This window comes from Acomys minous (genome assembly GCF_964271855.1).
Source record: "Acomys minous genome assembly, chromosome: 3".
Taxonomy (NCBI): domain Eukaryota; kingdom Metazoa; phylum Chordata; class Mammalia; order Rodentia; family Muridae; genus Acomys; species Acomys minous.
The window spans coordinates 90,969,692-90,994,489 of NC_140485.1; the positions used below are offsets into that span (position 1 = coordinate 90,969,692).

The 24,798-nt window shown below is 38.3% G+C and overlaps 1 pseudogene across 1 annotated transcript; it reads left to right on the forward strand.

Annotated features, from left to right (window-relative positions):
• Positions 1-10,088: 10,088 nt before the first annotated feature.
• LOC311595242 (ADP/ATP translocase 2-like) lies at positions 10,089-11,134 on the forward strand (annotated as a pseudogene). The gene has a single exon. The product of its transcript is annotated as an ADP/ATP translocase 2-like (transcript).
• Positions 11,135-24,798: the final 13,664 nt, after the last annotated feature.

The following is a 24,798-nucleotide window of genomic DNA, read 5'->3' on the forward strand; positions in this document are numbered from 1 at the left end:
CTCTTTGTTTTTGAGACATATTTTTATCTAAATTTCTTTCTTTGGAAGAGGAGTTGTGTAGCATTGGTTGTCCTGGACTTGCTTTGTAGACCAGGCCGACCTCAAACTCACAGATCCACCTGCCTCTGCCTCCCTGAGTGCCAATATTAAAGGCATGCACCACCATACCCAGCTTAAATTTCTTTCAGTACATGAAATATAAACAGAATCATCTCTTTAAAAGTAAACGGTTAAAGCTAGGGGCCAGTGGGTAAGGGCTCTTGTAACTAAGCCTGACAATCTAAATTTGATCCAGGGGTTCACTTGGTAAAAAGAACAAACTACTATCACTAAATTTTCCTCTTATGTCTATACATTCACTGCACAACCATACACATACACACCAACAAAATAAAAAGGTAGAAGAGATAGATAGACAGACAGACAGATAGATAGATAGATAGATAGATAGATAGATAGATAGATAGATAGATAGATGTTGAAAAGGGAGGAAATTAAAGGTAGAAAATCTTTGTCTCACAAGAAAATTGAACCCAGGTAAAGCAATTAAAAGTTACATCTGAAAGTAAACATTGTATTATAATTGAGTTGTATGAGTACACTTTGAAGGTGTTATTGTAGGCTGCTTAGGATAATTAAGTAACACACGTTAATTGTTAGTTGATCATCTCATACTTATATCAATTACTAGTCTATTTTCATCACAAGAATATACACCATAGGTTCAAAAGATAGATATGATGTTATAGCTTGATAAGGTTAAAATAGTTACATAAGGTTTCAAAAACCTCATAGACATACAGAATATGGCATTTAAAGATGTTTTATGAACTCAAAGATCCTTTGACAATAAGGCAGGTTAACTCCTGGCAATATCCAGCCTCCCTCAGAGAAGATGATGAGCATCAAAGAACCTCCTCATGGAGACGCCTTCAAATGTGACAAACCAGGCACTGGGCAAAATGCCTTCATTTCTGACAAAAAATTCTGCCTAAAAGTGTACAAGCTTGGAAGCAGGGAGAGTCAATAGCCAAACTCTCCCAAGACAAGGTAAGCAAGCCTTCAATAGTTCCTGCTTCACACATATGTCTGTCAGAAATACTGGGCCAGAAGCCTGAAGATGATGTTCCAACATTATAGTGAGTTTTGGGTGACTATCTAGGCAGCAAATTGTTTCTGCCATTTCCTCATTTTGCAAGCTGCTATACTCTTATATTCTATATACATAATTAATTTTATTCCTTCTCAAGTATCTGATGGGGCTGAAGAACAGATAGTTTAGTTTTACAATTGTTTATGGTTTTACTGTATATTTTGGACATCATATATTTTGGTGCATTCATAAGATGTACCCAGTTTTTAGAGCAGTAAAACAAGAAAAAATATTCTGAACCAAATTAGTACTAGTATAATAAAATATTTATTCAAATATAACAAAATATGATGATATTAAACAGTGTTAACTCAACAGGAGGAAAGACTTAGAAACTCAAACACTTGTCTAGCTTTCTAGAAGCTCCCAAAACTCATTATCACTAGTGTCAGAATTTAGGAAGCTCAGTTGCTGACAATCACATGTATCACTTTCTTCATTATCTTCATATATGACATTATCTTCAGTTCCATCTAAGGCATCACTAATGCCACATTTTTTTCAATGATAATACAACAATCTCTTCCTTCTCTGACTGCCATGATGTTTTAACCCATTCACACACTTGAGTGATAGTGGGCCTCTTCACTTATCCTGTTGGAGTCAGATCATGATTCCCAGCAGCCATCCATTTGTTCTACTCTTCTCTCATAAATACTTTAAATTATTAGTTGATTGAAAAATTGAGAGGTTGCAACTGGCTGGTAAGACCCCCAGGAGTTACAGCAGCCAGATGAGTTGTCACCTCTTTAAATCTGTTTTTTTGTTGTTTCTCTAATCTGTGCTCTGAACCAATCAGCACTAATAAAGCATATTTTTTTCAGAAGCCCTCCAGAATATGTGGGCCTCACTTTCTCAACCCTTCTGTCTTCTCACATATGCAGAATGAACAACTCTGTCTTCTCCTATATGCCCAGTAACGATATCTGCATAGCAATGTGGCCCCACTGGAATCAAAGACCTTCCTTATTGCTACACATTTTACTGCATTCTCCCTGCTCAGCTCTCTGCAGCACACTGACATGCACCTGCTTACGTGGCAGGCTAAGATCAGGATTCAGCTCAAATCAGCATGACAGCATGAGGTGGAGACCAAGCTCTGTGTGGGAAGAGATTTCCGTGATTACTGTCCACGCCTCTTCCGGTTCCTGTGGATACTCTGAACCCTGCACACATTCTTCAGCTGGCACACTGAAGATATAGGTAAGTGACCTCTCTGTTGATGCCTGATGGACAGCAGCAATCCGATCATAAGGCTCACCCTAATTTTTCAGCCACTTTTGGGTGGGAAATGTGTCTTATGGTCTGAAAAATACAGTAATTGTTTTTAGGTCTAGATAGATGTTTTTAGATTTATAGACATGAAATATGATAGATATTGATTTACATTCTGAATTTTAGACTCACCAAGATAGGAAAGATGGTTTCTCCAAGGTTGCCAAATAATACAAATAGGCAAAACACTATTCATGTAACATTTATATGCTTCCTAATTGTTTTGTGGCCCTTCTTGTTGTATGTAGTTTATTATATATATATATATATATATATATATATATGTGTGTGTGTGTGTGTGTGTGTGTGTGTGTGTGTGTGTGTGTGTGTGTGTTAATATAAATGTATATGTAAAAGTAAAAAAATAATAAAAGAAAAAATCCACTAAAAAAAGTTATATCTGTAAACCTGCTTCCTAGTTCAGACTAGCTCTTCTTTGTCCTTCCAAGTAAGGTCCAAGCAGAGACAAAACCAGAGCACAGATGGATCCCAGAAAACGTTCAGCTGCAGCATGGGGGACAGAGAGCTTGCTGGTCCTTTATAAGGACACACCAGTCAAGCAGTTTTTCCAGAAACATCTGTCTACTGGCTTGGACCACACTGAAGTTAGAAAGATGTCAAATAAGCAGAGTGAAAACTAATGGCCAGCTGGGAGTGGTGGCGCACACCTTTAATCCCAGCACTTGGGAGGCAGAAGCAGGCGGATCGCTGTGAGTTCAAAGCCAGCTTGGTCTACACAGTGAGTCCAGGACAACCAAGACTAACACAGAGAGACTCTGTCTTAAACAAACAAACAAAAAATGAAAGAAAGAAAGAAAGAAAGAAAGAAAGAAAGAAAGAAAGAAAGAAAGAAAGAGAAAACTAATGGCCAGAAATGAGTTACTTGCACAACCAATGCAAAGGACTACCTAGACAGTGCATAAGAAGGCTTAGCATCTGAGATGAGGTGACACCTCCTGGCTCTTGGCCTTTTAATTATTCCTACAAATATTGCTCATTGTATTTTACAATTTTAGTTGAACCCCAGCAGATCTGTTATAATAGCATAGTCCTCTAGTCAAGACAGTGTGATTATATTCTGGGAAGGTCTATGAGGACCTGAAAGTAAACTCTTTTCTCCTCCCCAGCAACAGCACAGTATTCTTTTCAGCCCTTAAGAGGCAGCCAGAATTGGACATAACCTCAAATCCAGGGAAGGAAGTGTTTTGGATTCTCTTAGAGCAGACTTAGGACTGAACCGAACCTCATCTGCCTTAAGTAGGTTTTCTTTTATGAGAAAGAAAGTATCTATGAAATAACTTTATTAGATAGTGCTATTGCTTTGCTGAACAAATTAATTCCACTATTTCTGAAACAAAAGAAGCTCCAGAGCAGTACAAGATATGCACAGAATTTAGAGTTTCTAGCTTTCCCACTTCAGGAAGAAATAAATGAACCTCTCTGCTGCTTAACTTCTTCATTCGTAGAATGGAGACACATATTCCTACCTCAAGGGAATGTTTTCTTGGAATAAAATGTGGGGCTATAGGTGGTGGCAGCACAAACATTGAAATGATTTAATCAGTGACTATTTCAAAAAGCCATGGCCTCTCTTCATATTTTCCCTGCTGAGTCATTCAATTTTCCCCAGAAGCACTTGTCTGACTTCTGGATCTCTACTCAATCACGGCCAACTTTTCCTTCTCACCTCTCCCTGTGGAACTCAGGAAATTATTCTGTTCTGTCTTGCTTTTCCCCTGACTCATACAAGCAGCCACATAACTTCTAACCTCTGAGATCTGCAAGGCCTACTAATGCCGTACTGCAGGCCACATTTCCATAGCACAGGCCTCGAAAACACTATACACTGACTGGGCAAACATCCCATTAAGTACCAGCATGAAAATTGCACCTTATTTCACAGAAGCTGTGTCCCAAAATAATCCTCACCAACATCATTGGATCTAAATCTTGTCAAACAACTAACTGGGTCCTCATACGAATACACCAATATATGTATGTACCAATAAAAAGTGAAAATCCCTAAACTTAGTTAGTGTTTTGGGAGGGGATAATTTAGAGAGATCTTGGGCTTCCTATTTTGGAATGGAAAGAAGGAAATAGGTGTCAGGGTGGGCGTGGTGGTGCCCTAAGTACCTCTTGCTTTGTATACTTGAGCTCAGAGATATGACATAAATGCAAAAGTCCCATTTGTGCATGAAAACTCACCCACCCACAGGCATCAAATAGCCTGAGAAATATATTTACTTTTTGTAAACTTTACCATGATTATTCTTTTTCTTTATTTTTATTAATTATTATTATTAACAATTTTTTATTTAAATACATCTTGATCTTATTCTTCCCCTTGCCCAAGTTTTTCTAGATCCTCTCCTACTTGCTACCAGCCCAGCTTTAACTTCTTTCTAAAAAACAAACCAAGAACACAATACAAAAACAAACCCCTAAAATATAGAAAAAAAATATATCAACATCCCCAAAGAAAAGAAAAGAAAACAAACAAAAAACCAAATTCTAACCAAGTAAAAACACTCAAAAAACTGTGGGGTCCATTGTATGATGGCCAGCTACTCCTGAACATGAGGCCTGTCCTGGAGTGGTTGATCGACCCAGTGTCATTCCAATGGAGAAAACTGATTTTTCCTCTCTCAGCAGATATAAAGGATAGCTTAGTTGTTAATCTTTACCCTAATGGCTTACTTTTCATTCATTCATTCGTTCATTCATTTTTTTAAAATATAGCAAAATATAATATAATAAAATAAAATAACTGTCATATCAAAGTTGGACAAGGTAAACCCACACACAAAAAGAACCCAAAAGAAGGCAAAGGAGTCAAAGATCCACTCATTTGCACATTCAGGTGTTATATAAAAACACTAAACTGGAAGCCATAATAAAGGGACAAAAACCTGGTGCAGATCTGAGAAGGCCCTGGGCATGCTGCCTCAATATCTGAGTTCATAGCATCTGCTCATATTGATTTAGAAAGCCTTGGTTTCTTGGAGTCCTCCATGTCCTCTGGCTATCACACACTTTCCACCTCCTCTCTCCCAGGGTTTCCTGAGCACTGAGGGGAGGGATGTTATAGCAACACCTCTTCTAAGCCTGAGTGTTTAAGCCTGAGTGGTCTAAGGTCCTCTCACTCTCTGTATAACTCCTGCCTGTAGGTCTATGTATTCATTTTCATCTGCTGCAGAAAAATCTTCTTTGATGATGACTGACCAAGGTACTGATCTGAGTATAACAATATCATTAGGAGTCATTATTGTTACAATTTTTTCTTTTTTTTTTAAAGACCAGTATTATTTGGTTTTACCCTAGGTCCCTGAGCTATCTAGTCTCTAGTTCTTGGTAACTCAAGCTGTGCTGCATATGGATTCCATTTTGTAGAGTGGACCTTAAGTCAGAGCAGATATTGGCTGGTTACTCCCACAAGCTATGTGCCATCATGGCCCTGGCATATCTTGCAGATAGTATACCATTGTAGGTAAACAGTTTGTGGCTGTCTTTTTATTTATATTTCACTTTTGAGAGCATGCTGAGTACCTTCCTGCACCAAAGATGTTGGAACAAAGTAGTGAAGGCTCTTTGTGGACACTAGCTTGACACCTCTGTGTTAAGTGAGTTGTGTAGCTGTTTTCATCAACAATGAGGCTTTGCTAACAGTATTTGAAGAGCAACCTATAGTCTTAAAAACAGTCTGGGTTGTGTGAGGATTCCTTTGGGTACTCTTTGGCCAACAACTTAATTAGATGTAGCCCAATCCTAGCACTGGAACCTTCTTTTTGTGACAAGAGATCTTGAGCTCTTATTTTGCTGACATTTTTAATGACTGCATTTAAAGATATGTTTGTATGTATGTATGTATGTATATGTATATATATGTATATATATGTTTTCAGGCATTTTTCATACAGGTATATATTTTCAGAGCATTTCTACTATATTAGGTTTCCATATTATCCCTCAAATGCCTCAGTTTTAACTTTCTCTCCACATGTACCTTCCCAGAAGCTCCTTTTTCCTCCCTCTTGCCACATAATCTTCACATTCCAGACCCATCATCCACTCATAAGTATCTATTCTATTTCTGTTTCCTAATGAGATCTATCTGTTCGCTCTAATCCTTTACTGTATATCTACCCTCTGTGATTCTTGGTTATAGGTTGGTTATCACTGACATAACAAGTAATATCCACAAATGTAAGTGAATACATAACATATTTTCATCTTTCTTGATCTGAGTTATCTCACTCAGGATAGTCCTTTTAGGTTCCATCCATTATCTGTGAATTTCATGATGTCATTTTTTAATAGCCGAGTAATAATTCATCATGTAAATGTATCACATTTTCTTTATCTATTCCTCAGTTGATGGACATCTAGGTTGTTTCCAATTTCAGGCTTTCAGACTACTATAAAGAGATCAGCAATCGAGATGGTTGAACAAGTGTCTCTGTGGTAGGGTGAAGCGTCCTTTGGGTAGATGCCCAAGAGTGGTATAAATGGGTCTTGAAGTAGATTGATTACCATGTTTCTGAGGAACAACCACACTGATTTCCATACTGGCTGAATGAATTTGCATTCCAACCAGCAATTTGTGAATATTTCTCTTCATATCCTTGGCAGCATGAGATGTTACTTTTTTGTTGATTTTAGCCATTCTGACAGGTATAAGATGAAAGTACAAAATAATTTTGATTTGCATTTCCCTGATGACTAACTATGTTGAACATTTTATTAAATATTTCTCAGCCATTTGAGTTTCCTCTATTGAGAATTCCGTTTAGCTCTAAACCCAATTTTTAATTGGATTGTTTATTTTCTTTATATCTTACTTCTTGAGGCCTTTATATATCTTAGATATTAGTCCTCCATCAGATGAGGTGTTGGTAAAGAAAAAAACATTCTACACTTTGAATGAATGATGTTGTTCTTTGCCATGCAGAACCTTCTCCATTTCCTGATGTCCCTTTTATTAATTGGGGATCATAGTGCACGTGTGAATGGTGTTCTGTTCAGAAAGTCTTCTCCTGTGCCAGTGAGTTCAAGGCTTTTCCTCACTTTCTCTAATATATTTTATTTTTGTTCACAAGTATCTGATTTTATGTTGAGGTATTTGATGTATTTGGAGTGGAGTTTTGTGTAAGACAGTAAGTATGGATTGCTTTGTTTTCTTGTACATACAGTTTGACCATAACAATTTGTTGAAGATGACATCTTTTTTCCAGTATATAATTCTAGCTTCTTTATAAAAAATACAATGTCCAGAGGTATGTTTGTTTGTTTCAGAAATAAATCCATTCGTCAATGTGCCTGTGTTTGTGTGAATGTCATACTGTTTTTATTACTGTAACTCTGCAATACAACTTGAAATCAAGGATGGTCATACCTCCCTTTCCTTTCATGAGATGGTAGTGATTAGCAATAATCATCAGCACAGATTTTAAAGGAAAACAATCAAAGACGGAATGCACTCTCTATAAATTACTCACTGAGAGGCCACATGGAGATACAGAGTTTTAGTCCTTACATCTCTATAATATGTGTAATAATTCATAGCTTCCCTCAAGAATATAACAATAAAAAGTGCCACACCATTTGCCAACGCCTTGTTTATGTGAAGTCAAAATTTCATGGTTTTTTTTAATAAACACAAAATGCATGATATAAAATAAACCTCCAATCCAAAAGTTTTTCAAGCAGGCATGGTGATTCTAGCACTCAGGAGGCTAAGCAGGAGGAATACTAGTTTGAAGGCACCCTGGGCCACAGATTAGATTCCAGGCAGCCTGGACAAAGTGAATTTTTTAAAAAAATAAAAACAAATGTTGGAAAAACCAAAAAGCCTGTTTTTACATGTACAGACCTTAACAAGGTTACACACACAGGGATCCGTGGACTTAACAGCCATAACTTGAAGGCAGGCTGTATCATCTCGGAGCTTGTTAGTCATGCAGACATCCCAAACTTCACCCCAGATCTAGTGACACCAGTGTGCGTGCAAGAGCCCCAAGGGATGTGGCTACACGTACAAATCTGAGGAGCCTTTTTCTATGACACCAAAGTGAGGGTATATTGAGCATGCGCTAATTCCTGTCAGTGCCTAAAAACTGCGCAGTTTTCAGCCTCCATATCTCTTGTTCTAAAGTTGCTAGCACCTCTACAGCTATTTCTGTGGTGTTTGGTATTATTAACTTTTCACTGATTTATTTTTCTCCCCCATTCCTCCCCTGTACTCAAACACAGAGGAATACATCTGTACATACTTAACACATCAATGTGCTAGGGAAGTAACATTTAAATAAAGACAAACATGTGTCCTCAAATCTTTCTTTCATATGTTTCATTTTTTACTACCCTCTGCCAATTCAAACCAAAAGGGCAGCAGCTGTGGAAAGTAAATAGAGAAGCTTCTAAAATTAAATCAAGGAAAAAAATTATATTTATTACCGAGGTTGAAAGAAAAGGTGACATTTCTAAAGGTTAAATTAGGTAAATTAATTGCAAATAGAATGAGTAAAAATCAATCTTCCTTGTTGAGAGTAAACAAGCTCTCGTTTCAGATGTTTGATTTTTGTGTGTCTTTTTATAGCTCTCGGTAAGGTAGATAGGTCCCTCTGTGACTGTAGGAGCCAGGGACTTCACCAGTCCCTTTTTATTTCATCAGTGTCATGGCCGTTGTTTCTCCATGGCCTGGAAATGCTGTAATTGTTGGCTGCAATAATGTTTAAAAAAATAAAAATAAAAAAGGCTGATCCTCACCAACCACTACACTACAACAAAAAAAACTTTAATACTAAAGACCTTGCTCTAAGCTGGGAGCATTCTAAAGCAGACATTTCTCAACAACAAGAATGTTGTTTTGTTTTTAAAAGAGGGGAGAGTGGCATCTAGAGACTTATTAAGTAGAATCATCCCTGGATTCTACACAGGCCTTAAAAGCATAGCTGTGTACATCCGGTACCTCCGTTTTCTAGGTATGAGATTAATTGGGTTCCAGGTTTCTGAGCTTACTCCCTGTACTATGGAAATAGGATGCTAACGTTCTTCAATATTCATGTGAAGATAGATGGAATTCAAAGTATGTAAAACATTGCATTCCATGGTACCATTTAGCAAAAAAGTAGTGTTGGTGCCCTTCACTTCATAGCATTGAGTCTAAGTATAAACATTTCATTATCTCTAAACATGGTGAAGAAAAGTTTCCTTGTAACATAAACTTTCAGGAATATGTAAGTCAGAGGTGGATGATGTTAGAGCTCCCGGCCTGCCAGCCTCTTGGAGGAAAGCACATTATTGGTGCCTCTTCTGCCCAAATGAGAAAAAAATGTTGCTTGTTTTTCTACCAAGAACCTACTCTGAAATTCCTAGTATCATAAAATACAATTTCACTGGTATGTAATAGAACAGGAAATTCCCCCAATGTGATGTAAAATTGCACCTCCCTCCAGTTATGTATCCTTGGAGGAAACTACTGCACATCAGAGACATGTCTAGGTCCCACTGTTGTATTCAGGGGATCCACATGCATTTCTCATGTTAGGTACTAAATATGCACATTATACCCTTCAAATCCTCACCCACCAGCAAAGACTTAAATTCCAAAATAAGTAATTTTGTTTTATTGATAATGGAGCCCAGAGTCCGTGAGTCAAAGCCGATTGTCAAGCCAGTCCCGTCCCACAGTCTTCTGCCTCTTCCTTTTTTCTTTCAACATGATAAGTGCCGTTGTGACCTTCGCCAAGGTCTTCTTAGCTGGTGGAGTGGCCGCAGCCATCTCCAAGATGGCGGTAGCTGCCATCGAGCTGGCCAAGCTGCTGTTACTGGTGCAGCATGCAAGCCAAGCAAATTATGGCAGATAAGCAATACAAGGACATCATAGATTGCTCAGTTTGCATCCCCAGTGAACAGGGAGTCGTGTGCTTGTGACGTGGTAACCTGGCCAACGTCATCAGATACTTCCCCACCCAGGCTCTCAACTTTGCCTTCAAAGACAAATACAAGCAGATCTTTCCAGGTGATGTGGACAAAAGGACCCAGTTTTGGCGCTACTTTTGCAGGGAACCTGGCATAAGGTGTTGCCGTTTGGAGCCACATCCTTGTGCTTTGTGCACCCACTTGGTTTTGCCCCTCCCATCTAGCAGCTGATGTGCGCAAAGCTGGAGCTGGAAGGAATTCAAAGGCCTTAGCGCCTGCCTGGTTAAGATCTACAAATCTGATAGGATTAAGGGTCTGTACCAAGGCTTTAATGGGTCAATATCGGGCATTATCATCTACCGAGCTGCCTATTTTGCTGTCTATGACACTGCAAAGAGAATGCTTCCGGATCCCAAGAATACTCACATCTTCATCAGCTGGATGATTGCACAGTCTGTCACTGCTATTGCTGGCCTGACTTCCTATCCTTTTGACACAGTTTCTGGTCCTATGATGATGCAGTCAGGACACAAAGAAACGGTATACAGGCACGCTTGACTGCTGGCAGAAGATCGCACGTGATGAAGGAGGTAAGGCTTTTTTCAAGGGCATGTGGTCCAATGTTCTCAGAGGCATGGGCTGTGCCTTTGTGCTTGTCTGATATGATGAGATCAAGAAGTACACATAATTATATCCTAGGTATTCTCCACGAAAACAGGCATGTTGTATAATATACCATATCTTGAACATTCTGGACAGATTCTCTGGGATTGCCTGTTTTCTCAATAGCAACTTGGACCAGTTGAAAAGTGGGAAGCAGTAATACACATCTGACCAGTTTTTATTAAAGCCATCTCCATAATGGCAATAATTATGGGACTCTATTATATTTTTTATTTCTGTCACCACTGAAAATAAAAATTGAAGAAATAAAAATATCTAAAATTTTTTTAAAAAGAAAAGAAAATGGATTCTTCTCTCATACAATGCATTCCAAGCAAACAAGATACAGTAAGACAAGGCACAGGCCTTGACGCTGAATAAGGCAACCCAGTAGAAAGAAAAAAATCCCAAAAGAAGATAAAATAGTCAGAGGCATGCCCACTTCCACTATTAGGAGTCCTCCAAGAAACTAAGCTGGCAGCAATAATATATGTGAAGAAAACCTGGTACAAATTTATGCAGACATCATATTTGTTGCTTCTGTCTCTTTGATCCCATATGAGTGCTGCTTGGTTGATTCAGTGGGCCATGTTCTCCTGGTGTCTGCCATGCCCTCTGACTCCTGCAATCTTTCCTCTGTCTCTCTGCTGTGAGATTTCCCAGTCTCTGAGAGGAGAGACCCAATGGAGAACTCCAATTAAGACTTTCCGCCCTTCCACATACTGGCTGGCTATGAGTTTCTGCATGCACTCTCACCTGATTCTGGAGGAAACCTCTCTGATGATAACTGGCATCAATCTATGAGTATAGCAGAGTAGATAGATAGATAGATAGATAGATAGATAGATAGATAGATAGATAGATAGACAGACAGATGGAATCTTTGAGAGACATGTTTGGCTCTACCCTAGGTCTCCGGGCTATCCAGTCTCCAGTCCCTGGCCATCCAGGCAGTGTCAAGCATAGACTCCCTCTCATGGTGTGGGCATCATGTTAAACCCAACATTGGTTGACCACACACACGTTCTGTGTCACCGTTGCCCCAGCACATCTTGCAGACAGGACAAGTAGCCTGCAGAGTACCTTCCTGTGAGAAACTAGAACATAGGTGTGAGGGCTCCATGCAGGAACCAGCTTGACCTCTCTACGTTCAATGAACTATGTGGATATTGCCCTCTGCAATGGGGGACCGCTGTCAGTTTGTGGACAGTGACCCTCTGTACTAGCACCAGCCTGGGTTGTTCAGGGATCTCCCCTGGGCCCTTCAGCCAGAAGCTTATTTGAATACAACCCAGTCTGACCACTAGAAGCCTTGCCTGGCTACAACAGATGGCCATATCTCACTAGGATCACCCTCACAGGTTCCAGAAAGTTTCCGCTGCACTAGGTTTCCATTTTGCTCTACAAATGCCCCTGAGTCCCAGCTGTGTCTCCCATATATTTCTCCCTACATGCTTTCTCCTTCAACCTGATGCTTCCTGCTTCCTCCCTGACCTGTCTCCATTACACCTGCAACACCAATTCTATTTTTCCTTCCTAGAGAGGTCCATGTGTTCCCCTAGAATCCTCCGCTTTATCTAATGATCTGGGTCCATGGATTGTAGCTGGGTTATCATTTGATTAAGAAATAATATACTCTCATAACTGAATATATACCACGTTTATCTTTCTGGGTCTAGGTTACCTCACCAAATGAGTAATTGAAAAAAAGCATATTTCTCTTTTTTCATCTCAAACATCTCCCTACAATGTGCACTCATATTTATCCAGGACTCTCTAGTCTATTTGCAAGCAGAACAAAAAAAATTTTAACTGTATAAGCTATCCAAATTATTAACTAAAAATATATCATAGATAAAAATACAGACTCTACATTTTATCCAAATTATTAACTTAAACACCTCATATATTATAAATGTGAAAACTGTATAAGAGTAAGAAGAAAACACAAGAGAAAAACATTGTGGAGTAGATTTGGGTGAGGTTTCATTATGGACAGATCCAAAATCATGAAACACAAAATAAAGTAATGTGAATAATTTGAACTTTATCAATAAAATATATCTTGTATTTCAAAAGACACTGCCGACAAACAGCAAAGGCTTTGAACTAGAAGAAAATCTCTGCACATTAAACACCTGTTAAAAGACACATACAAAAACATGTGAAGTTTTCAAAACTTCAAGGATGAAAAAGAAAGCTGAGCACAGAGTTCCCTAACTGAACCCCTGTGAGGATGGACAGTGAGGGCAACACATAGAGCAGTGTGAGGTTTCTGGTTGGCTGAAGTGCACATTTGCAGGCCCTCAGTTAGGAGAAATAATAACTCCTATCGAGATGTGCGGAGGTTTCATTTGTGTATTCTAGAAAAGGTGAAACCCTGATCATTGAGTTCTGCCTGCTGTTTCATGCCCTAGAAGAACTGTAGAGAATGCTGATTCTGCTGCAGTTGTGGATAGGTGGCTTCACATTCTGCCAAAATCAAAGAACTGTGTGCCACAGAAAGAAGTATTTACACATGGATTTTTAAAATTAAATTTGTTTATTAAAACATAAGCAATGCAGGGGGAAACTCATTGTTTTTCTTATAAGCAATATGAATATATGCATGAAATAAACAAAATTGTTTCCAAGGGGGAAATCTGAATTATCAATAGCTTTAAAATATTAATTTATATTCATTTATACCAAAAAAATGATACTGCTAGAATATACAAAATTTAAAATGTACCATTATGGGGAAAATTTTATTTATAAAAATACATTAACTGCATTCTAGTTTGCTCTCTATTCATGTGGTAAAAAAAAACTAACCAAAACAAATTTGGTGAGGAAAGGGTTTATTTGGCTTACTAATTACTACCCATCACTAGGGCAGCTAAGGTAAGAAACTACAGGCAAGAACTGAGGAAGAGTAACACTGATTACTGCCTTGCTTTCCCATAATTTGCTCAGTCAAGATATATATATTACGTCCCAACTGTTATCCCCTCATTTGTGTTTTCCCATTCCTGACTTCCCTTCCTCTCCCACCATATTCCCTTCCCCTAGACCTCTAACAGGGGAGTCCCTCATCCTGCAATGTCTGAACACAGCCTATCAGGTCTCAACATGATTGTCTGCATCCCCCTCCTCTGTGTGCCCACAGGGTTTCCTCACCAAGGGGAGGTGATCAAATCAGTGGCACCAGTGTTCATGTCAGAGCTAGTCCCTACTTCCCTCACAACCATGGAGAATGAGCTGTCTATTTGCTAGATCTGAACAGAGAGGTCTAGGTTCTCTGCATGCATTCTCCTTGGTTGGTGGAACAGTTTGTGCAGGGCCCCCTGGGTCCAGATCTGCGGACCTTGATGGTCTCCTTGTGGGGCTCCTGAACCCTTTGAGTGCTTTCATCCCCAACTTCATTCTTCCATATGGCTCTCAGTGTCCTGCCCAGAGTCCAGGAGCCAGTCCCAGCAACTGTTCTGATCCCCCACTGGATGGAGTCTCTCAGAGGACATTTTTGTTGAGCTAATATATCATGCATGTCTTTCTGGGTCTAGGTTACCTCACTCAGGATGACAGTTTCTGGTTTCATCAATTTACCTGCAAATTTCAAGATTTCTTTGTTTTTAATGGTCAAGTATTATTCCATTGTATAAATGTACCACAGTTTCTTTAGCCATTCTTCAGTCGAGGGACATCTAGGTTGTTTCCAGATTCTGGCTATTATGAATAAAGCTTTTATGAACATAGTCGAGCAAATGTCCTTATAGTGTGGTGGAGCATCTTTTGAGTATATGCCCAGGAGACTATAGCTGAGTCTTGCTGAAGCACTATTCCCAAGTTTCTAAGTGCCACATTGATTTCCAAAATGGTTGTACAAGTTTGCACTTGCCACAGCAATGGAAGAGTGTTCTGTTTTCTCCACATCCTCTCCAGCATGTGCTATCACTTGAATTCTTGCTCTTAGGCATTCTGGTAGGTGTAAGGTAGAATCTCAGAGACACTTTCATTTTCATTTCCTTGATAACTAAGGATGTGGAGTATTTCTTTAGGTGTTTCTTGGCCATTCAGTGTTTCTCTATTGAGAATTCCATGTTTAGTGGTGTACCCTATTTTTAATTGGGTAATTAGGTTTGGTGGTATTTAATTTCTTGGGTTATTTATATATTTTGTATATTACCCCTTTGTCAGATGTAAGACTGGTGAAGATATTTTCTCAGTCTGTAGTCTCCGTCTCAGTCACTTTGTTCTATTGACAGTGTCCTTTGCCTTATAGGAGCTTTTCCATTTCACGAAGTCCCATTTATTAGTTGCTGATCTTAGAGCCTGAGCTATTGGTGCTCTGTTCAGGAAATTGTCTTCCGTGTCAATGATGAGTTCAAGGCTCTTCCCCAGTTTTTCTTCTAACAGATTTAGTGTGTCTGCTTTTATGTTGTGGTTTTTAATCTACTTGGACTTTAGTTTTGTGCAAAGTGATAAATATGGATATATTTGAAATTTTCTACATGTAGGCATACAGTCAGATGAGCACCATTTATTGAAGATGCTGTGTTTTTTGTATGTTTTTGGCTTCTTTGTCAAAAATCAAGTGTTTATAGGTCTGTGTGTTTCTTTCTGGGTCTTCAGTTCCATTCCACTCATCAACAAAACTATTTCTATGGCAGCACCATGCTGTTTTTATTACTGTTTCTTTATAGTACAGCTTGTGATCAGGAATGGAGATTCCTATGGAAGATCTTTCATTGTACAGGATTGTTTTGGCTAGTCTTGGTTTTTTGTTTGAGAATCAGTCTTTCAAGGTCTGTAAAGAATTGTGTAGGTATTTTGATAGGTATTGCATTGAATCTGTAGGTTGCTTTTGGTAAGGTGGTCATTTTTACTATGTTGATCCTCCCTATCCACAAGCATGGGAGATTTTTCATCTTTGGATATCTTCTTCAATTTCTTTTTTCACAGATGTGAAATTTTTTCATACAAGTCTTTCATTCTCTTAGTTAGAGTTACACCAAGATACTTAATATTATTTGTGGCTATTATGAATATTGTAATGTTGCAAATTTCTTTTTCAACCCATTGTCAATTATGTACAGGAGGGCTGTTTATATTTTTTTGAATTAATCTTGTATCTGGCCACTTTGCTGAAGGTGGTTATCAGCTGTCGGACTTCTCTATTGTGATTTTGTGGGTCACCTATGGAAACTATCATATCATCTGCAAATAGTGATACTTTGACTTCTTTCTTTCCAATGTAGATCCCCCTAATGCCCTTTTGTTGTCTTGTTCCTCTAGCTAGAATTTCAGCTACTATACTGAGGAGATATGAAGAGAGTAGGAAGCCTTGTCTGGTCCCTGATTTTAGTGGAATTTCCTTTAGTATCTCTCTATTTAATTTTATGTTGGTTTTTAGCTTGCTGTATAGAGCTTTTATTATTTTTAGGTATATACCTTGTATCCCTGATATCTTCAAGACTTTTAGCATGGATGGGTGTTGGATTTTGTCAAATGCTTTTTTGACATCTAAGGGTTTTTTTCCACTCAGTTTTTTTTATATGATGAATTACATTAGTGGATTTCCTAATATTGAATCATCCCAGCATGCCTTGGATAAAACCTACTTGGTCATGGAGAATGATATCTTTGATGTGTTCTTGGATTCAGTTTGCGAGTATTTTATTGAGTATTTTTGCATTGATGTTCATAATAGAAACTGGTCTAAAATTCTCTTTCTTTGTTGGATTTTTGTGTCGCTTAGGTATCAAGGTGACTGTGGCCTCATAGAATGAGTCTGATAATGTTCTTTCCATTTCTATTTTGTAGAATAGTTTGAAGAGTATTGGTATTAGCTCTTCTTTGAAGGTCTGGTAGAATTCTGTGCTGAAATCATCTGGCCATAGACTTTTGTTGTTGTTGTTGTTGTTGTTGTTGTTGTTGTTGTTGTTGGGAGATTTTTGATGACTGATTCTATTTTCACAGGAGATATAGAAATATATATATATATATATATATATATATATATATATATATTTTTTTTTTTTTTTTACCTGATCTTGATTTAAGTGAAATCTATCAAGAAAATTGACCATCTAATTTAGATGTTTAAATTTGGTGGTGAATAACCTTTTGAAGTAAGACCTAATGATTCTTTGATTTCCTTAGTGTCTGTTATCTCTTCCTCTTCATTTTAGAATTTGTGGCTCTCGATAGTGTCTTTCTGCCTTTTAGTTAGTTTAGCTAAGGGTTTGTCTATCTTCTTTATTTTCTCCAAAAAAAAAAAGCTCTTCGTTTCATTGATTCTTTGAGTTGTTCTCTTTGTTTCTAACTTATTGATTTCAGCCCTGAGTTTGATTATTTCCAGCCATCTACTATTCTTGGATGTATCTGCTTCTCTTTTTCTCGTGCTTCCAGATGTGCCATTAAGTTGCTTTTATGAAATGCTTCCATTCTCTTTATAAAGGCACCTAGTGCTATGAACTTTCCTCTTAACATTGCTTTCTTTGTGTCCCATAAGTTTGGGCATGTTGTACCTTCATTTTCATTAAATTTTAGAAAGTCTCTAATTTCTCCATTTCCTCCCTGACACAGTTGTTATTGAGTAGAGAGTTGTTCAGTTTCCATGTGTGTGTAGGTTTTTTATTATTTCTGTTGTTGAGGTCCAGGTTTACGCCATGGTGCTCTGATAGGATACAAGATATTGTTTCAAACTTCTTGTATCTGTTGAGGCTTGTTTTGTGACCTATTATATATTCAATTTTGGAGAAGGTTTCATGAGGTACTAAAAAGAACATATAATCTTTTGTGTTTGGTAGAAAGTTTTGTAGATATCTGATTCACAAATTCTGTTAGTGTCAATATTTCTCAGTTTAGCTTCTGTCTCATTGACTTATCCTTTGGTGAGGGGGGTATCAAAAATTCCCCCTCTATTCCACCCACTATTAATGTGGAGGGATCAATGTGTGTTTTAAGCTTTATTAATGTTTCTTTTATAAATGTGGGTGTCCTTATGTTTGCTGCATAGATCCTCAGAATTGTGATATTGTTTTGGTTGTGTTTTCCTTTGATAAGTATGAAGTGTCTTTCCTCACCTCTTTTGATTAATTTTTGGCTGAAAGTCTATTTTATTATATATTACTATGGCTAGTCCAGCTTGCTTCTTGTGTTCATTTCCTGAGAAGCCCTTTAGTCTCAGGAAATGTCTATCTTTGAGGCTGAGGTGTGTTTCTTGTAAGCAACAAACTGTTGGGTCCTATTTGTGCATCCATTCTGTTAGCCTGTGTATCTTTATTGGAGAATTGAGATCATTGGTATTGAGAGAGATTATTGATCAGTGACTGTTAGATCCTTTTATTATGATGTTGTGGTAGTGTGTGTGCTTGTCTAATTTTTGTTTTGCAAAGGTGAAGTAATCTATTTCCTCTGTTTTCCTGAGAGTAGTTAGACTCCTTGAGTTGGAGTTTTCTGTCTACTATCTTCTGTATGACTGGATTTGTGGATATGTACTGTTTAAATTTGCTTTTGTCATGGAATATCTTGTTTTCTCCATCTATGTTTATTAGAAGTTTTGCTGGGTATAGTAGTCTGGACTGGCATCTGTTGTCTTTCTGGGTTTACAAGACATCTGTGCAGGCCCTTCTGGCTTATATGGTCTCTGCTGAAAAGTTGGGTGTGATTCTGATAGGTTTGCCATTGTATGTTACTTGGCCTTTTCCATTGACTCTTTTAATATTTCTCTTTGTTCTGTACATTTAATGTTTTGATTATTATGTGGCAAGAATATTTTCTTTTCTGGTCTACTCAATTTGGTGTTCTGTAGGCCTCTTGTATGTTTATATGCACCTATTTCTTTAAATTGGAGCGATTTTCTTCTATGCTTTTGTTGAAACTATCTTCTGAGTCTTGGAGCAGGGCATCTTCTCTTTCCTCAATTCCTATTATTCTTAGGTTTAGTTTTTCATTGTGTTTTTGATTTCTTGGATGTTTTGTGTTGGGAACATTTTTAGATTTCACCTTTTCTTTGATGGTTGCATCAAATTGTACCATTGTATCTTCTACACATGAGATTCTTTCCTCCATCTCTTGTATTTCATTGGTAATGCTTACCTCTGCAGGTCCTGTTTTCTTCCCTAAGTTCTCTCTTTTCAGGCTTTCCCCAGTGTGTGAGTTTATTATTGTTTCCATTTTCATCTTCATATCTTGGATGATTTTACTGATTTTTCTCACTTGAATGTTTGCCTTACCTGAATGTCATCAAGTGACTTTTTTCATTTCCTCTCTATAGGCCACTGTCATGGCCTCTCTAAGGGCCTCAATCTGTCTGGCTGTAGTTTCTCCTATTTATTTATGGATTTTATTATTTCTTCCATTATCATCTTCATAAGGAAAGAATTGAGGTCATTTTCTTGTGTTTCAGTTGTGTTAGAGCATCCAGGGCTGATGGCATTGGGATAACTGGGTTCTGGAGCAGTCATATTATTTTGGCTTTTGTTGTTTGTGTTTTATGTTGGCCTTTTGCCATCTGGCTATCTCTGGTGTTGGGTAGTAGTTTCTGGTGTACTTCACTGTCTGTTGAGAGGAGTTTATAGATGAGTGGCTATAGGTTGAGTTTTCTCACATGTAGGGATCAAGGAAATCTTCCCGTGGACCAGCTGGGTGACCTGGGGTTAGATCCACTAGTATTCCAGTCTGTGAGGTCTCTTCTAGGCTAGAAGACCCAGACACTGGTGTTTTATAGCCCACAGTTCAGTCTCAGACACAAAGCACAGGCGCTGCATGCAGACAGGCATGTGGCTAGAATTTGAACACTGTGCACATGCCTTCAGAGACTCAGGGACTTTTCTGTGGATAGAGTGGGTGGCCCAAGGCCAGACCCACCTGTGCTCCACACAGTTTGGATCTTTCTCACCTGCATCCCCTTCACCCATCATTCATTTTTAAAAACAATTTTATTTTATTATATATATACTGATATATAGTATATTTTGATTATATTCTTTATCATCTCCAAATATTCTGAGATCATCCTTACCTCCTTAGTCACCCAGTTTCACAGTCTCTCTCTCTCTCACACACAATATATATTAACTTAAGGGAACAATGTCTACCAGATACAACATAAAATGTGTGTGTGTGTGTGTGTGTGTGTGTGTGTGTGTGTGTGTGTTCAAAGAACAAAACTAACACCAAAAAAATAGTAAGAATAAAAATACCAAACAAAGCAAAAAGTACAAAACACTGAGTCTTTTCTGTGCTCACCCCCTGCTCTTGGGTACTGACCTGCCCTGGAGTACAGCTGATACATCCAGTGACACTCTATTGGAGAGAACTAATGTTTCCTTTCTAAGTGAGTATAAATTGCAAATGGCTTCTTATTTAAGGGTGGAACTTTGTGCCTGTATCTCCTTTCCAGTGTTTGGATTTTATGTGGTTTGAATTTATTCTGGTCTTTTGTAATCACAGTCTCTGTGAATTCATATGTCTATCAGTCTTATTATGTTTGAAAGACATGACTCCTTTGGAGTCATCCATAACTTCTGGCCCTTAAAATCGTTCTGTCTCCTCTTCCACATAAATTCATGAGCCTTTAGGGGAAAGGTTTGATAAAAACATCACATTTGGTGCTTCATGATTTCTTTAACAATTCAGGCCCACCTGTTCAGGGATGACACTGGGCCCTCTACATCTATTAGCAATTAAGAAAATTTCCCACAGACATGCCAACAGGCCAATCTGATGAGGGCATTACTGAACTGATATTTCTTTTTCCTAAGTATGTCTAGGCTGTGTCAAGTTGACAAAAACTAGCCAGCAAAATGTACGAATACATATAAAGAAAGGAAACTGCCATGTTTGTGAGATGTATGAATGTGAGGTAAGTTTCATGTATCAGATTGACTACTTTCAAATGCTAGGACCCAATCATATCCTAAATTAGGTATTTGTGTGAAAGTATTTAATGAGATATACAGTACTTGGACCCTAAATGAAGGACACAATTATATATATTCTGAGTAGGTTTCCATAATTCAGTCAAAAGACACAGCAGAGAGAAGACCTCTGATGGAGAAATTTTATGTGTGTATATAGCCAAGTTCCACCTGCCATTTCTGACAGTGCCACTACCTGGTAAGCCTATTCCTTGCAATAAGTATTCTAATATTCCCTGCTGGGTATTTTTTCTTATTAAATACAACATTCTATAAGCATCCATTTTCTTCAAAATTATTTTGGGACTGAGCACAATTTGAATTAATTTCTAGCCTTGTTTCAAGTGATTTTTAAAAACTGATTTAAAAATTCTTACAGAACAACAACAGCTCAAGAACTGCCAAGATCCTCATAAAATAAGTGCAAAATGGAATTCTTGTTCCAGTAGGATGACAACACGTATAAAGAATGATTACATCAATGCCATGCTAGAGGAGGCAATTACAAAGCACAACTTTACCCAATAGAATAGAATAGAAAGCCCAAAAGCAGACTGCATGATGTAAAAAAATGTGATTTGTGACAGAAATGGCACTGTGGAACACAAACATGTAGCAAGCCCCTGCTGTGTAGAGTTCTCCATGAATCTTAGCACCTGAGTTTAGATGGAAAGCTGAATACAGATGTCAGAGATCTGTGCAGTTGTTGTGTTATTTTCTTTGTTCATTTAGCTTTTCCTTCTGAGATAGGAATTCACTGCATAGCCCAGGCCAGCCTTGAACCCACATGTCTCCTGTCTTGGCTTCTTCCATGCTGAAATAACAAGTATGTGTTTTCACATCAAGTCAGGATCCACAGTTTAAAAGACAATTTTAAAACAAGAACACAAGATATCCTGTTTGGTAAATACATGCAGATGTATGTTTCAAAACTTTTAAAAATAAAGACATTGTCAGGGCAGAAGTTAATACAGAGGCCATTAAGGGGTGCTGCACACTAACTTGCTAATTATGGGTTGTGTGACTTGCTTTCCTACAGATCCCAGGACAACCAGTCTAGGGATGGTACCAAACTGGTATTACTAGCTAATCCTACTCTTATGGAAACGTTTTCTCAATTGAGGTTCCCTCCTTTCAGGTGACTCTACCTTGTGCCAAGTTATCATGAAACTAGCCAGCACAAGGACATAACATTAAATCACTTACAATCAAAAGAGCCAGGAATAACTGAGCTTGTCTGGGTGTGCCTTCCTTCCAGTCACAGGGGTGTATCCATAGCTACTTTGTTATTAATATAATTTTAAAGTGTAAAGTGTCATTTTGTGCATTTTAAATATCACATAATTAGCTTCTAACTCAACCAATGGATTAGTGAACAAAGAAAAACTTTTAAAACTCATCTAAATGCAACTTTTCTGTGAATTCTGAATACATCAAAAAACTGAAGAACAAAATTCTTATCACTGCCAGAATGTTTTTGTCAATGTTAATTTCCAGGTCTTCCACAGGTGTGACAACTTCTTCTCCATAAAATGAACAAAATGGAAACAAATTATCTCCTGTGTGAATCTATGTGGTATGATAAACCTTCAAAGGTTATTGTGATTGGTTCTTCCTACATCTATAACTTTAAATGCGAGCAAGCAAGAAAAACATATACAGCATCTAATATAACATTTCCCAACATAATGATAATGGATAAAATAAACAAATGTTTTTTTTCCTCAGATATGTCAAAGTTCTATGTGAAAATGACAGCCTGCAACCAAAAGACCCATTGTTTTCCATGGCTCACTGTAACTTTCATTCCCACAGTAATAAGACTTGGAGTGGTCTTATCAGACGGTAACTGAGCCTATGTTCCCTAGCACCATGAATAGTGACTTATTCATAGTTGGTCCTCAGAAGATATGGTTAAACTAATGACAAAATAGAATAATAAATGAAAAAATATGTCTGTAGCGCTTTTTCCAAAATTTAATAAACTTAGGACAGCCACAGGCCAACAGAAGCAAAAACAAAAACAAATCTCAATTTTCATTTTGCTTCTCAGTACCTTTCTTAGCTAAGCCATGACACAGGCACATGTTCAATTTTGTCACATAATACTTCACAGACAAATCCCAGTGAAGGGACAGGGAAGACATAGTGTGTGTACCATATGAGCAGTCACTATCCTGTGGTTCACAGGGTTGATAGGAGTGTCAGGATCTATAGGTTTGCCTCTGATCTCTCAAGTTACAGAATACCATAATTTCACAACATTACTAAAAGAAAAACAACAATAAAAACCCTTTTGTCCTCTCAATTACAAAATGCATTTCCCTTGCCCCAGGATGCCTAACATGATTTTGAAATGTTCATATTCACATAAGACACAATTCTTTTCTCCATCAGAACCCACACTTCCTGCTTAGATCCAATGTCTAAAATCTAAAAGATAAAGGAACTCATTCATAGTATTTAACATCAGAAAGACAAGCCTTTAACTCCAAAAACAACAGCATCAGTCAAAGAAGACTGTAAATATCCTCATATGTATTGCTATAAGCTGCCACATGGCCCATGATATAACCTGTGAGTGAACTGTGGTGCTGAATATGACCTGCCAGCCTAAGACAGAGGATGTGTTCCTCTAACACAGACATGAGGAATTATCTAGAATAAAGTTAGTCTTCTGAGAATGTCTCTAATAGTTTGCCTTGATCAGTAAAGTGAAAGGGGTATACACATATTAATTGTGGACAGGCTATTCTCTGTGCATAGGATCCTGGTTTGAAAGAGAAAGAGGGTGAGCCTATCACCAACAGGAATTAATTCATTTCTTGCTGCTCTTGACTGTTGTTATAACGTTTCTCTGATTCAAGTTCCTGGCATTTCAGTTTCTCCTACACCCATAGACGGTAACTTGGAATTGTGAGGCAAATAAGCCCTTTCTCCCCTTGGTTACATTTGCCAGAGTGTTGTATCTTCTATATAGAAAAAGAAACAACAACAACAACAACAAAAACTAAGTAGGTTATGAGGGCAAAGATCACAGACAGTGAAACATTCATAGAGAGTGAACTGCTGTTGTGTGAGTGGTGGCCTGCCTTCCAGAGGTACTCAGGTGCAAGGGTGTCCACAACTCCCAGAGCTGGGACGGTATTCCAGCCCTGAGGTGGGACAGTGTCCCAAGGGTATCCTGAGGCACAGCACCCCGGAACCTCACAGATCTGAGAGGCTTCCTCAACAGAGAAAATGCAGCTCCCATGGAAGGGTTGCCCCTAAAACCCTGAGTACCTGAGGATCCTTAGAGCCTGAGCTCTACTTCTTCATTTCTCCTCCTCCTCCTCCTCCTCCTCCTCTTCTTCTTCTTCTTCTTCTTCTTCTTCTTCTTCTTCTTCTTCTTCTTCTTCTTCTTCTTGCTCTGATGATGAATGATGGTGAAGACAACAACGAGAGAATCACAGCAGGCAGTACATCTTTTAAAAGAGATTTGCTGGAGGGATGGATAAATCCAGGAGAGGAGGGACAAATCCAGGAGTGGCTGCCTCTGCTCCCTGGAGAAGACAGCAAGGAACTGGGCAGACATAGCCTTTTTTTATAGGGTTTCTTAGCAGGTGTAGCTTTTGGGGGCAGAGATTTCCATACTGTGGATTGGTGGTATTTTAAGCCAGAGCTGGGGGAAGTTTAGGGATTGGCTGGGTTTTGTCCAGACTTCTCCTCCCAAATTACCATAATCTGGAGTGAGTCCTGCTGAGGTCTGGGGTGGTGGGGGGAGATTACTGGAGCTTTCTCAGCTAGAGGTCTGACCACTTTTCTGCTTTGATGAGCAATAAAGTTGAAAATGTGTCCAAGATTTACAAAATGTCTATTGAAGACAGTAGGCTGAAGCAG